This window comes from Apium graveolens, chromosome 9 (assembly GCF_009905375.1).
Source record: "Apium graveolens cultivar Ventura chromosome 9, ASM990537v1, whole genome shotgun sequence".
Lineage (NCBI taxonomy): Eukaryota > Viridiplantae > Streptophyta > Magnoliopsida > Apiales > Apiaceae > Apium > Apium graveolens.
In genome coordinates, this window is record NC_133655.1 from 257471027 (window position 1) to 257484324 (window position 13298).

The following is a 13298-nucleotide window of genomic DNA, read 5'->3' on the forward strand; positions in this document are numbered from 1 at the left end:
GGAAAGTGAAGATGGTTATATTTCTGGAAGCTATAGATCAAGAATACCTTGACAGAATTAATGAAGGACCGCATAAGCCAACCAAGCTCTCTGTTATAGTTGCAGATCACCCAGCAAAGACCATACCAAAGGAGAAAAATGAGTAAACAGCTGAAGATATCTCATCCATTTCCAAGGATCCAAAGGTAAGGCATTTGATGCATAGTGCCATTGATAATGTCATGTCAAACAGGGTAATTTATTGCAAGACTGCAAAGGAGATATGGGATGCTTTGGAGACAAGATGCCAGGGAACTGATGCAATCAAGAAGAACATGAGGACTATACTCACTCAAGAGTATGAGCACTTTGACTCAAAAAGTGATGAGTCATTAACTGACTTATATGACAGGTTTATCAAACTCTTGAATGATCTGTCACTGATGGACAAGGAATATGATCTTGAAGATTCAAATCTAAAATTCCTTTTAGCTCTTCCTGAAAGTTGGGATTTGAAGGCTACTATTATAAGAGACAACTATGCTCTTGATGAAACTACTCTTGATGAAATTTATGATATGCTCAAGACTTATGAACTTGAGATGGATCAAAGAAGCAAGAGACAAGGGAGAAAGTCAAGGACAATTGCTCTTAAGGCTGAGGAGGAATTCCCCAAAGTGGCTGTCTCAAAGAAAGGCAAAGGAAAGGCTCTCATCATAAAGTCTGATTCAAAATCATCAAGTTCTGATGATGATGATTCAGAAACTGAAAGTTTACCTGAAATAGATGCTGATGAAAAGATGATGAAATTGTATGCTCTTATGGTGAAGGGTATCACAAAGATAGCCTACAGGAAATTCAGAAGGGGAAAGAAGTTTTTCAAGAAATGTGGAAGTACTGATAAGAAAGGTTTCAGAAAATCTAAAGGCAAAGGTGCAAAGTCTGACAGAGGAGATAACTCAAATGTCAAATTCTACAACTGTGGTGAAAGAGGCCACATATCTCCTGACTGCAAGAAAGAAAAAAGTGACAAAGGCAAGGCACTTGTCACAAAGAAGAAAAGCTAGACAGATACTTCAGATTCTTAAGATGAGGTAAATTATGCTTTAATGGAAAATGTTGATGGCAACCCTGAAACTGCTGAATTAAAGGTACCTCAAACAACTTATGCTTTCATACTGATGATATTACTGAGTTGAGATTATATCTAAAAATCATTTTTATTAGCTACAGAGATCAAACTTTAACATGTGAAAGATTAACTTCTGAAAATCTTGCTTTTAAGAAAAGGAATGATTATTTAGAAAAGGAGTTAGTTATGTTCCATCAAACTCAGAAAGAGAGAGATGATGCTTTTTATGTTCGAGATGAATTGCTAAAATTGAATAAATCTCTTAAAACTGAGTTAGAAAAAGAAAAAGAGATTATTAGGACTTGGACTAATTCTGGCAGAACAACTCAGAATTTATTAAGTAGTGGAAATTGGAAAGAGGGCTTAGGTTATGGAGATGATAAAAGTGAAAAAGGAACTGAACAAATTGAGCCAATTGTTGTTAAACAAACTGTTAAGCCAAAGGTAAATCCTGTTAAGTTTGTAGCTAAAACTGTAAAGTCTGATTCTGAAAAATGAAAGAGTCTGTGACAGAAGTTAAGGAGAAGTCAACTTCTGACAAATTAGAACATGATAAACCAGCTGAAGTCAACATAGGCTTAATGACAAAGAAGCAGCTTAAGCATAAGCTGAAAGAAATAAAGAATGTCAATAAGGTTAAGGCAGCTAGGAAAAATAGGAATGGAGAGGAAGGTGTGAATAAAAGCAATAACTATATGTCTGTTATAACTGTGGAAACTCTAACCATCTTGCTTCTTTTTGCAGGAAGAATAAGAATATAAACTCTTTACCTCCTAAGTCAGGAGTTAAGAGTCAGTCTGATAGGTTTAAGCCACAAGATCCTTGTTTTCATTGTGGTAGTTTATGGCATTCCATTTATACTTGTAAAGAATATCATAATTTATACTATGATTATTATCAAATAAAACCTTCTTTGAAGAAAGTTGCTTTAATTCCTTCTAGTGTAAAGTCTGATGCAAAGTCTGATATAAGTTCTGATAAACAGCATGTTAGCATAAACTCTGATATTAAATCCGCTGTAAATGCTAACAAACTTAAAAAGGCCAAAGGATCCAAGCAACTCTGGGTCCTTAAAACTAACCATTAGTGGTCTTTGTGTTTGCAGGGCAACAGGAGAAACATCCTACTACTGGATAGTGGATGTTCAGGACATATGACTGGAAATAAAGCCCTGCTCTCAGACTTTATGGAGAAAGCTGGCCCAGAAGTTTCTTATGGAGATGGCAACATGGGAAAAACTCTGGGATATGACAATATTAATCTTGGGAATGTCATCATTGAAACAGTAGCTCTTGTCTCATGACTTAAACATAATCTAGTTGAGTGTGAGTCAAATATGTGATAGAGGTTATCATGTGGATTTCTTTGAAGAACACTGTGAAGTTGTAAGCAATTCTACAGGAAAAGTGTTTCCGAAAGGTTACAGGCATGGTAACATTTATGAAGTCAGACTTTCAACAAGTTATGATGGTTCTGCAATCTGTCTGATGAGTAGAGCATCAATTGAAGAAAGCTGGAATTGGCACAAAATACTCTCTCATTTAAACTTCAACAACATAAATGAGCTTGTAAATAAAGATCTTGTGAGAGGACTTCCAAAATCAGTATTTGCTCTTGATGGCCTTTGTGATTCATGTCAAAAGGCAAAATAAAGAAAATCTTCTTTCAAGAGCAAAACCGAGTCATCAATTCTTGAGCCTGATCACCTACTGCATGTTGATCTATTTGGTCCAGTCAATGTCATGTCTATTGTAAAGAAGAAATATGCTATGGTTATAGTGGATGAGTTCACAAGGTACACCTGGGTGTACTTCTTGCACAAGAAGAATGAAACTGCATTTACTCTAACTGATCATGTCAGACAGCTGTATAAGTTGGTCAAAGATTCTGTGAAAATTATAAGAAGTGATAATGGCACCGAGTTCAAGAATTCAATCATAGAAGAGTTCTGCAAAGAGCATGGAATCAAACAGGAATTTTCTGCACCCGGAACTCCACAGCAAAATGGAGTTGTAGAAAGAAAGAACATGACTCTCTTTGAAGCTGCACGAACTATGCTTGATGAAGCAAAGCTGCCAACCTACTTTTGGGCTGAAGCTGTGCATAATGCTTATTTTACACAGAATGCAACACTCATAAACAAGCATGGAAAAACACCATATGAGATGGTGAAGAAAAAGAAGCCAAATCTGAAATATTTTCATGTATTTGGATGTAAGTATTTTGTTCTTAAGACTCATCTTGAACAGCTGTCAAAATTTGGTCTAAAAGCTGATGAAGGAATTTTTGTTGGATATCGACTTTCCACAAAAGCCTTCAGAGTCTACAATTTAAGAACAAGGGTTGTCATGGAGTCTATCAATGTATCTTTTGATGATAAGAAGATTACTGGACTTGAAGATTTCAATGATCACGATCAGCTGAGATTTGAAAATAAAGACTTAAATACTGATTCTGTAAATTCTGATGACTTAAACTCTGATACTGTAAGTACTGATGTCATTGAATCTGTGGTAACAACTCCAAAGAAAAATGCACCTGTCCAGGGGAGCAAGCTGAAGATCCTACCACATCTCAAGACGCTAAAGAAGCATCAGAACCTGACACTGACTCTTTAAACTCTGATTCATCTAGTTCTGATGAGTTAAATTCTAATAATTTTAGAAGCTCTGATACTTCAAATCCTGAAGGATCCAAGTCAAATTCTGAAGTCTCAGAGAGCATAACTACAGGGGGGCATCAGAAAATGCTGATGGAGACAGCATGGATCATGGGGGAGGATCCATCTCTCGAAGTCAACTTCAATCAGCAAGGAAGTGGACCAAATCACATACACATGACTTAATTATTGGAGATCCTGAAGCAGGTGTCGGAACTAGAACTGCAACATCAAATGAATGTCTCTATCATTCTTTTCTATCTCAGACTGAACCAAAGAAAGTGGAAGAAACTCTTCAAGATGCTGATTGGGTGCGAGCAATGCAGAAAGAGTTAAATGAATTTGAAATAAATAAAGTCTGGACCCTAGTTCCAAGACCAAAGAACAAATCAGTTGTTGGCACAAAATGAGTGTTCAGAAACAAAACTGATAGTGATGGAATAATTACAAGGAATAAAGCAAGGCTGGTTGTTAAAGGCTACTCTCAACATGAGGGTATTGATTATGATGAAACATTTGCACCAGTTGCTAGATTAGAAGTCATAAGGATCTTTTTGGCTTATGCTGCTCACAAAAAGTTTAAAGTCTTTCAAATGGATGTGAAAAGTGCTTTTCTTAATGGAGAATTGGAAGAAGAGGTCTATGTTGAACAACCTCCAGGCTTTGTAGATTCAAAATTTCCAAATCATGTCTACAGGCTTGACAAAGCACTTTATGGCCTTAAGCAAGCTCCTAGAGCATGGTATGAGACTTTATCTCAATTCCTTCTGGAAAGTGGATTTCACACAGGTACAATTGATAAAACATTGTTCTACCTCAACCATGGAAAGGACTTACTTTTGGTACAAATATATGTTGATGATATCATATTTGGTTCTACAAATGCCAAACTCTGTGAGAGGTTTGCAAAGCTAATGCAGTCAAGATATCAAATGAGTATGATGGGAGAACTCAGCTATTTTCTGGGACTTCAAGTCAAGAAAAATGAAGAAGGTACTTTTATCTGTCAATCCAAGTACACCAGAAACTTACTGAAGAAGTTTGGAATGCAAGATAGTTCAACAACATCCACTCCCATGGCCACTGCAATCAAGTTAGATAAAGATACTGGTTCATCAGTAGATATTACTAACTACAGAGTATGATTGGCTCTTTACTCTATTTAACTTCAAGTAGACCTGATATCATGTATGCTACCTGTCTTTGTGCAAGATTTCAGGCTGATCCAAGAGAACCTCACTTAATAGTCGTGAAAAGAATTTTCAAGTACCTTAAGGGTACAACTGATCTAGGATTGTGGTATCCTAGGGAATCAGATTTTAAGCTAATAGGTTACTCAGATGCAGATTTTGCAGGATGCAAAATAGACAGGAAAAGCACTAGTGGAAGTTGCCAATTTCTTGGAGGCAGATTGGTTTCTTGGTTTAGCAAGAAACAGAAGTCAATTTCCACATCAGCTGCAGAAGCAGAATATATTGCTGCAGGAAGCTGTTGTGCACGGATTCTTTGGATGAAGAATCAGTTACTGGATTATGGGTTAGAATTTTCTAAAATCCCTATTTACTGTGATAATCAAAGTGCTATTGCTATGACAGGTAATTCAGTTCAACACCCAATGACAAAGCACATCAGCATTAGGTACCATTTTATAAGGGAACATGTGATGGAAGGTACAGTGGAATTGCATTTTGTTCCAACAGATCAACAACTAGCAGATATCTTCACAAAACCATTATGTGAAGCTACTTTTACAAGACTGGTAAATGAACTTGGAATGATTTCAGGTTCTTTCTCTAAATCTGCTTAGTTTTTATTCTCATACATCAGACTTTATGATCAATGTTTACAGATTGTCTTATCTTCATGAAATCTGTTCTTTAAGTGAAATTCTTTAAATACTGATTGTTATCTGATGTGGATCTTTAAACTCTGATAGTGTTTTGAATGTTCTGTGACTATTCAATCCAATAAGGATAATTGTGCTAGATGCTGACCTAGTAGTCTTTTACATACTAGAAATCTCATGTTTGAATTAGTTGTTTATGTGGAAACTCATTAACACAAGCAAATTCTGATTTTGAGCTTAGTCAAGTTTACTTTGTGTATCTTAAAACTAAGTCTCAAACTAGATTCTTGCTTCTTATCTGTTAGATTCTAATGTCAGTAAATTTTAAGAATGAACTAAATGCTGATAAGCCTCACTTATCCAAAAGAAAAGAAAAGCAAAAAAAAAAGAAAAGCCAGGCACTCCTTTGAGTTCTAGAGTAAATATGTGGAAGGGAAGACCCAAGTGCATTGCTGGTATTAAGTAACATGCATTAGAAAAGCAAATAAATTTTCTTGGTAACTTTTCACATTCTCTGATTACTGGAGAAATACTATGAAAACAACATAAATTATGATTAGCAGTCGTGACTCACTTACACTGAGAAGCCACTGTAAAAAGGAATTTCAAAAGATGCATAAAATGAGCACAAACAGTTGAGGTGGACTTTTGCATAAATTTGTTCTATATTAGACTTCATGATTGATGACAGATTTTAAGCACTTTTCTAAGTTATGCCTTATTTCTAAGATGTACTGAAGTTTATCAGACTTTAATCTTTATCTGATATTCTGCTGAATGCACACACTTTCACTTCATATGAATGATGAAAATTACTGTGGTGATTAAGTTGTTTTTGACAAACAGTTAAGTGTCATTTGCATAAATTCTGAGGACAAGTTCTGATGGAAGTTCTGATGATTAAACTCTGAAGAAAACAAGTCAGTATTTGTATGAAGAATCAAAGAAAAAGATATTCACTTTTTGAATTCAGAAGCCATATTCTGATGATTGTTAAAATCTGATATAAGTTAAGTTCTGATATTAAATCCTGATGGAATCCTTGATGCTTACGTGGCATTTTTCTTTACTTGACTTATTTTTCGTAAAATCTGAAACAATCATATTTCAATCAGAATATATTTGGGTAAGATAAAAATAGTGAAAATCATAATCAGTTAGTGGTTAACGTGTTTGTCTTGACAAACTACATGTGCACAGTAATTGTTAATTATTTCCCGTGCCTATTAACTTCTGCTTTAACTTTTTACTAACTGTTATTATTACACATCGGTCTAGGGAGACGAGGCATCATTTTTTTTATTCTTAATTGTTAAACGGTCCTCGCGTCCCTTGGTATTCCATTGGCTATTTAAACCGACTATTCATCCCAGCCAAATCTTCTTCATTTTTCTCACAAACTCACCTCTCTTTTAATTCTCATCATTTTTCTTCTTCATAAACAAAAATGGTTCGTTTCAACTTGTTCATGAACTATGAAACTTTCAATATAGAGTTGAGTTGTGATGACTGGCAACAGGAGTGGCATATCAACGCCATTCTTGAAGAGCTCTGGAACTCCGTTCCATAAGAGGTTCACACAGACCTCTTGTTCTTTTCGATGGACTACCACCTCCATCTTGATCGATTGGAAGAAGAAAGGAGAGTGGCTCTCTGTCAGCAAGAACGGATCATCCGTCTTGCAGTGCTCTTTGTCAGCCGCAGAAGGAACTAGTCGATAGGTTTTCTTAGACTAGGAATAAGGCTGTTGATGTTAAGCATCTTAGAATAGGACTATCTTGTAATTTTTGCATGTAATCGATAAATTTCATGAAATGTACTCGTTTGATATATTAATGAAATTTCCTATAATTGCAAGATTTAGTCTCTGTTTCTTAAATTATGTGACTGTGCATGTTTTAATTGCAATTTGTTAATCTTTACTTCATCTATTTTTAACTTTATCCTTTGATAAATGTTTTGATTACAATTATGGTTAATAATAAATTTTGTTGATTTGAGGAAACATTTGAAGCACGGGTTCATGCATCAGGACCTGTGAAAGTTGGAGCTGAGAATGTTACTTCTCAGAAAGAAACTGCAGCTCAAAGTTCTGATACTTTGAAGAAGAAATCTGTAAGTTCTGAAGCTGTTAAAGCAACTCCTTCATTGGCAAGGAGATTGAAGAAAATGAAGGCTAGGAGGTATTTGGCTAAGGCTCCATCAGAAGATACTGAAGAAGCTGAGGAAGGGGATCAGGAATCTATGATCTCACAAGAACCAATTATCATTGAATCCCTTCCAGCTCAAGCCAAAGACACTGCTACTGATACAGTTTTAACCCCTCATGTCTCTCCTATTAAAGCTACAGATGATGCTGATGAACAAACTATAACTTCTGAAATTGATATTCACAATTTGAATATACCAAATGTTCTTTATCTGGAAGCTCCATCTACAGAAGCTCAACAATCTCCAACTCATTTTCCAAATCAAAATGTTGAGATACCATTTACATCAACCACATCGGCTCTGGAGATAAATTCTGATGTTCAATATTTAAATGAAGTTGTTCCTGAATCTCCAGTTGCTTCACACACTGTTGTGTTGTCAGAATATAATGAGTCTTCCTCAAGTTCTGAAGACAGTGTTTCTGCTGAGACTCTAGTTCCCATTCTGGGAAAGGAAGAATTGGTGAAGAAATTTGTTGAAAAGGAAGCACCTATTTCTTGGGAGGATACTCACAGAGGTGTGAAGTGGACCAAGAAGTGGAATGACACTGATTTCATTCCAAGTTCTAACATTCTAAAAGAGCATATTGCTAAAGCTGATGAGTTGCTCACAAATGCTGATTTAAAGACACAACTCAAGATCACTGCTATATCTACCAAACATCTTCAAGGTCTACATTCTTCTACTCATGAGAAGGTTGATACACTAAAGGAACATGCTGAGAAGCTAGATCTATAGCTTAAGATTGACAAGAATAGATATATCAGACCTACTCTTGAGAAAATTGAAGCCATTGAGAAGATTCGAGAGAAGCAACATGCCCAAATTGATGAGGTCAAGTTTCTCAGAAAGCTCAATTGGAAGAAATCCAATCTTCAGTTGAACTTCTTCTTTCTCTCTTACTTCCTGATGATGCCAAAAAGGGGGAGAAGGTAGTTAAGTCCAAATGCTCACCTACTGAAATACTGAAGAAAAAGGATGATAAAAGTGATAACCAGGGAAACTCTGATAAGAGTAGAGGTCAAGGAAAAGTTCAAGGAAAATCTTCTACACAGAACAAGTCAAGTCTTGATGTTGTGAATGCTAAAAGTCTGAAGTCAAGTTCTGATAAACAAAGTCTGATGTCAAGTTCTGATATTTTGATTCAGTCAGGATCTAAAGACTCTCAGAAGTTTTTACAAACTCTGAAGCTAAAGGGGAAGCAGACTACTGTTTATTACAAAAATCCTAAAATTCAGACACTTTATGAGGAGATAGCTAGAATATTATTTCTGAAACAAAATCCAGGAATGGATTTGGAAACTCTCAAGGGAGAAGAAGCTAGATTTGCTGCTGAGAAGACAAATCTTAATTCTAAAGCTTCTAATGCAAAGAAACCTTCAAGGTCTAAGGAAAAAGGCATTGTGATCAGGGAAAAGTCAAATTCTGAGACTTCAAAGTCCAAGACTAGATCACAAACTGAGATTGATCCTAAGTCAAAAGGGAAAGAAAAGGTTGGTGAACCTTTAAATATTGAGAAAAAGATAAGTTCTTCCATTCCAGTCTATCAAACTACAATGCATGATGATGATTTGATAGAAGATGAAACTATTCAAATTCTGAAGAAAAGAAAGGTAATTGAAGAATCTAAAACAACCTTTGACACTGCTCAAGTTGTTCAGGATGAAGAACAATAAGCTACAGAAGAAACACCAAATTCTAATCAAGTTAATTTGGAAAAGATGACAATTGATGATAAGAAGAAGTTGTTATGGAAGAAAGCTACTCCAGTTGAACCAAAATCCAATCTCTTGATGAATCAACTTGCAACATTTGGGTTGAGATCCAAGAAACCTAGAGATAAAGCTGGATTAGGTTCTGATGAAGAGAAAATACAAACAGGAGTAGAAGTTACTCTAAGAGATCCTTTCATGTTGACAGACAAACCATATGAACAAATCAAACAAAAGCACCTTGACAAGGTGTTGTCTGCTCAAATCGTGATAGATGCTCATGATAAGGAAAATCTAAAGGAGAAATTGATTTTATTTCTCTATGATGGATTAACTTACAGACTAGCTGATACTGATGTGCTAAAGAAGTCTGTCAGAGAACTTCAACATATTCACTATCTTCTGGAAGTAAAATCTGATGTTACAAGAAGATGGCCAGAATACAATTTGAAGGCTATAAGAGATCTATTTAGAACTCTGGTACAAAGACTTCTCAGTAGATTACTGAAGATGATGGAAGAGAAATTCCTATGCTGGAGAATTCTGCTAAGGTGGAAGTTATTCTGAAAGGAAAATGCTTATGTTATAATGAAAACTCTTCACATCCTAGAGTTATCAGACTTGGTGATGGACTTGAAAAAACATTAATTCAAGCTCTCAGAACATCCATTTATCAAATTGGTGATAGTAAAGATGAAGAACTGATGCAGGTCAAAACACAGTTAGTTGAAATTCCGAGGAAAGCTGAAGATAAGCTGGTAAAAGATTTTGTTAAGAATTATAATGGATTCAGATTGATCCAGTGAAGTTGGTAAAGCTAAAAGGACTATAAGTTGTAGTTAATAGTCTTATTAAACTCTTATTGCATTTGAACTTAAATGTTTTTGATATCATCAAATCTATTAACTTGTATATTTTGCATAATTTACAAGTTGGGGGAGATTGTTAGATATATTTGAGATGTCGTGTCTAATATATTTCATGTTTAGTTTTCAGATCTTAACAAATAGGAAATATCAGTATTTACTGGAATCGGTACTTACTGGAAGTCAGAACTTAAGGATATCAGGACTTAGATTATCAGAAGATGGATTATTATATCGAATATATCTCTTTACTGTTACTTGTGTTCAAAATCGATTTGATTATATTCTACACTGTATTCAACCCCCTTCTACAGTATTGTGTGACCTAACATTAACCCTGAACCAACTCGACCCAACCCGGTTAGAAATAATGCAGGCCCATTAAATTTGTATACAGTTCAGTAGTCTAACATAGTCCATCTCCACTCCAGAGTCCAGTGATAAGTGGCATTTTATACCACTTAGAACGTCTTAAAATGGCTTAAATTGCTGTCTTGAAATCAAGTATTTTGTGTATTTGATGCGTTTTTCTAGTGTTTATGCATTTCAGGGTATTAGTTGCATTTCGGGGGAGGAATCATCAAGAATAAGCCTTGGCATGTGTTCACCATTGCGAGAGGAAAGGAACGGGCAGATTACGGCGAAGAAACGGAGCAAACTTGGATTTTTTCCAGTAGAGGCCTGCGCGCCCGTGCAGCTATGCTGAGCGGCCGCGCAGTAACCTGCGCGCCCGCGCAGCTATGCTGAGCGGCCGCGCAGGGTCGGGAATTTTGCTGAATTATTTTAGACTTCTACTTCTGTTTGGCTTCCAACTTCTATGTAATCTGAGTTTTATGGGACTATTATATAAGTAGATTTGAGACGTTTTCACAGGGGGGATTGGAAAAAAAGAAGATTGTGTTTTACGCAAGAAGCGAAGGAGATAAGGAAGAAGACCGATTTAGCACACCGCAACGAAGAGGAAGCATATTTTCTTGTGATTCTTGTTTCGTTGTAACGTTGGATGCTAGTTTTCTTGCTTTGACTTATTTACTCTTGTGACGTACTCTGTTTTAATATAATTAGTTTAGTTATTATTTTCTTGTGTTTGTTTATCATGATTTCATATGAACCCATGATGGCGATAAGTTCTATTATGGGCTAATCGTGATCATGGGGTTGCAACGGATTTATTATGGAATTCTTTAGTTAATTGTTTAATACTTTAGTGTGTGATGATTGTTTGATATCTAATATTGGTTGTGCGTATTCGTCTTATGTGCGTCGCGAACATATAAGATAGGGTGTTAATCTCTTGTGAAGCGACGGTGGATCTTGAGATTTAGAACTTGCCATGCTAGCATAGGTTCATGTACGTTGTGCATGATTAGTGGGTAACTCTAACAGTTTTATTTGCCCTATGTAATAAAAAAGAATAACTTGTGCTTAAATCGTTGTGTTGTCAATTTCTGTAGACATATGGGAACTCAACATAATTGATGACTATTCAATTTCTATCTTAATTGTGGATGCTTGGTAGAATGGTATTAGTACAATGAAAGTTGGCTTTTATCAGTTTCGTGTTATTCGATTAATATCATCACTATCACATGCTAAAGGTAATAACAATGGCTATAGAAGGAAGTAATAATGAAGTTGTGATCTCATGAGTGTTTATTATTGATAAATTGAAGTGTTAGTTAAGTGGTTAATTAAGTCGTTAATTATAGTTAATATTTAATCAACAATTTTAAGTGTTATTATCTTAACATTGAGAAGTAATCATACATTGGTGAGTGAGTTTAATTAGACAATAATTTAGTCTGAGTCTCTGAGGGAACGAACTAGAAAGTATTCTATATTACTTGCGAACGCGTATACTTGCGTGAATATTAGCGCGTGTTTTTGCCCTAACAAGTTTTTGGCGCCGCTGCCGGGGACTCGGCGTATTTATTTAGTTTATGTACTTACCATCATTGGTCATTAGGACTCAGTGATTAGGACGTAGTAGTTACTTATTTTTTTCTTCTTTTTTTTCGGTTGTGTTTCAGGTACTTTAGCAAGCGTTTATGCAAACTCATTCTCGTGCTCGCAAGAGGACTTTAGATACAGCTGAGGAGACAGACGAAGTTCTTGATATTCCGGAGAAGTTAGATTTTGAGGATTCGGATTCAGGAACTGAGCAGAAAGAACCAGTAAACATGGGAGATCGTATTGTTCAAGCTGATCCAGCTCTTATGGATTTTTCTCGACCTAAAATTGATGACATTCAGTCAAGCATCCTTCATCCGGCTATTCAAGCTAACACCTTTGAAATCAAGCCGGGCACTATTCAGATGGTGCATAATTCTGTTTCTTTTGGAGGAACGGCAACTGAAGACCCCAACATGCACATAAGGAATTTTGTCGAGATATGCAGCACTTTTAAGTATAATGGCGTGACTGATGAGGCTATCAAGTTGAGGCTTTTCCCATTCTCACTAAGGGACAAGGCTAAAGACTGGTTACATTCTGAACCAGCTGGGTCCATCACTACGTGGCAAGATCTTGCGCAAAAGTTTCTGGTGAAGTTTTATCCGATGGCAAAGACTGCTACTATGAGGAGTGCTCTTACTCAGTTTGCGCAGCAACCTACGGAGTCTATGTGCGAGGCTTGGGAACGCTACAAGGAAATGTTGAGAAAATGTCCACATCATGGAATGCTGGATTGGATGGTGATCAATGGTTTCTATAATGGTTTGGGGGCTCAATCTCGGCCCATGCTCGATGCAGCAGCTGGAGGCGCCTTATGGGCTAAAAGCTATACTGAGGCGTATAATCTTATAGAGACGATGGCTGCAAATGAGCATCAAAACCCAACTCAGAGGATGACGTCAGGCAAGGTAGCAGGTATTCTGGAAGTTGATGCAGCCAC

The 13298-nt window shown here is 36.2% G+C and overlaps 1 non-coding gene across 1 annotated transcript; it reads right to left on the bottom strand.

The window, feature by feature from the left end:
* Nucleotides 1-12978: 12978 nt before the first annotated feature.
* LOC141687735 (small nucleolar RNA R71) lies at nucleotides 12979-13085 on the bottom strand. Its single transcript, XR_012561220.1, has one exon. It is a non-coding gene; the product is annotated as a small nucleolar RNA R71 (small nucleolar RNA).
* Nucleotides 13086-13298: the final 213 nt, after the last annotated feature.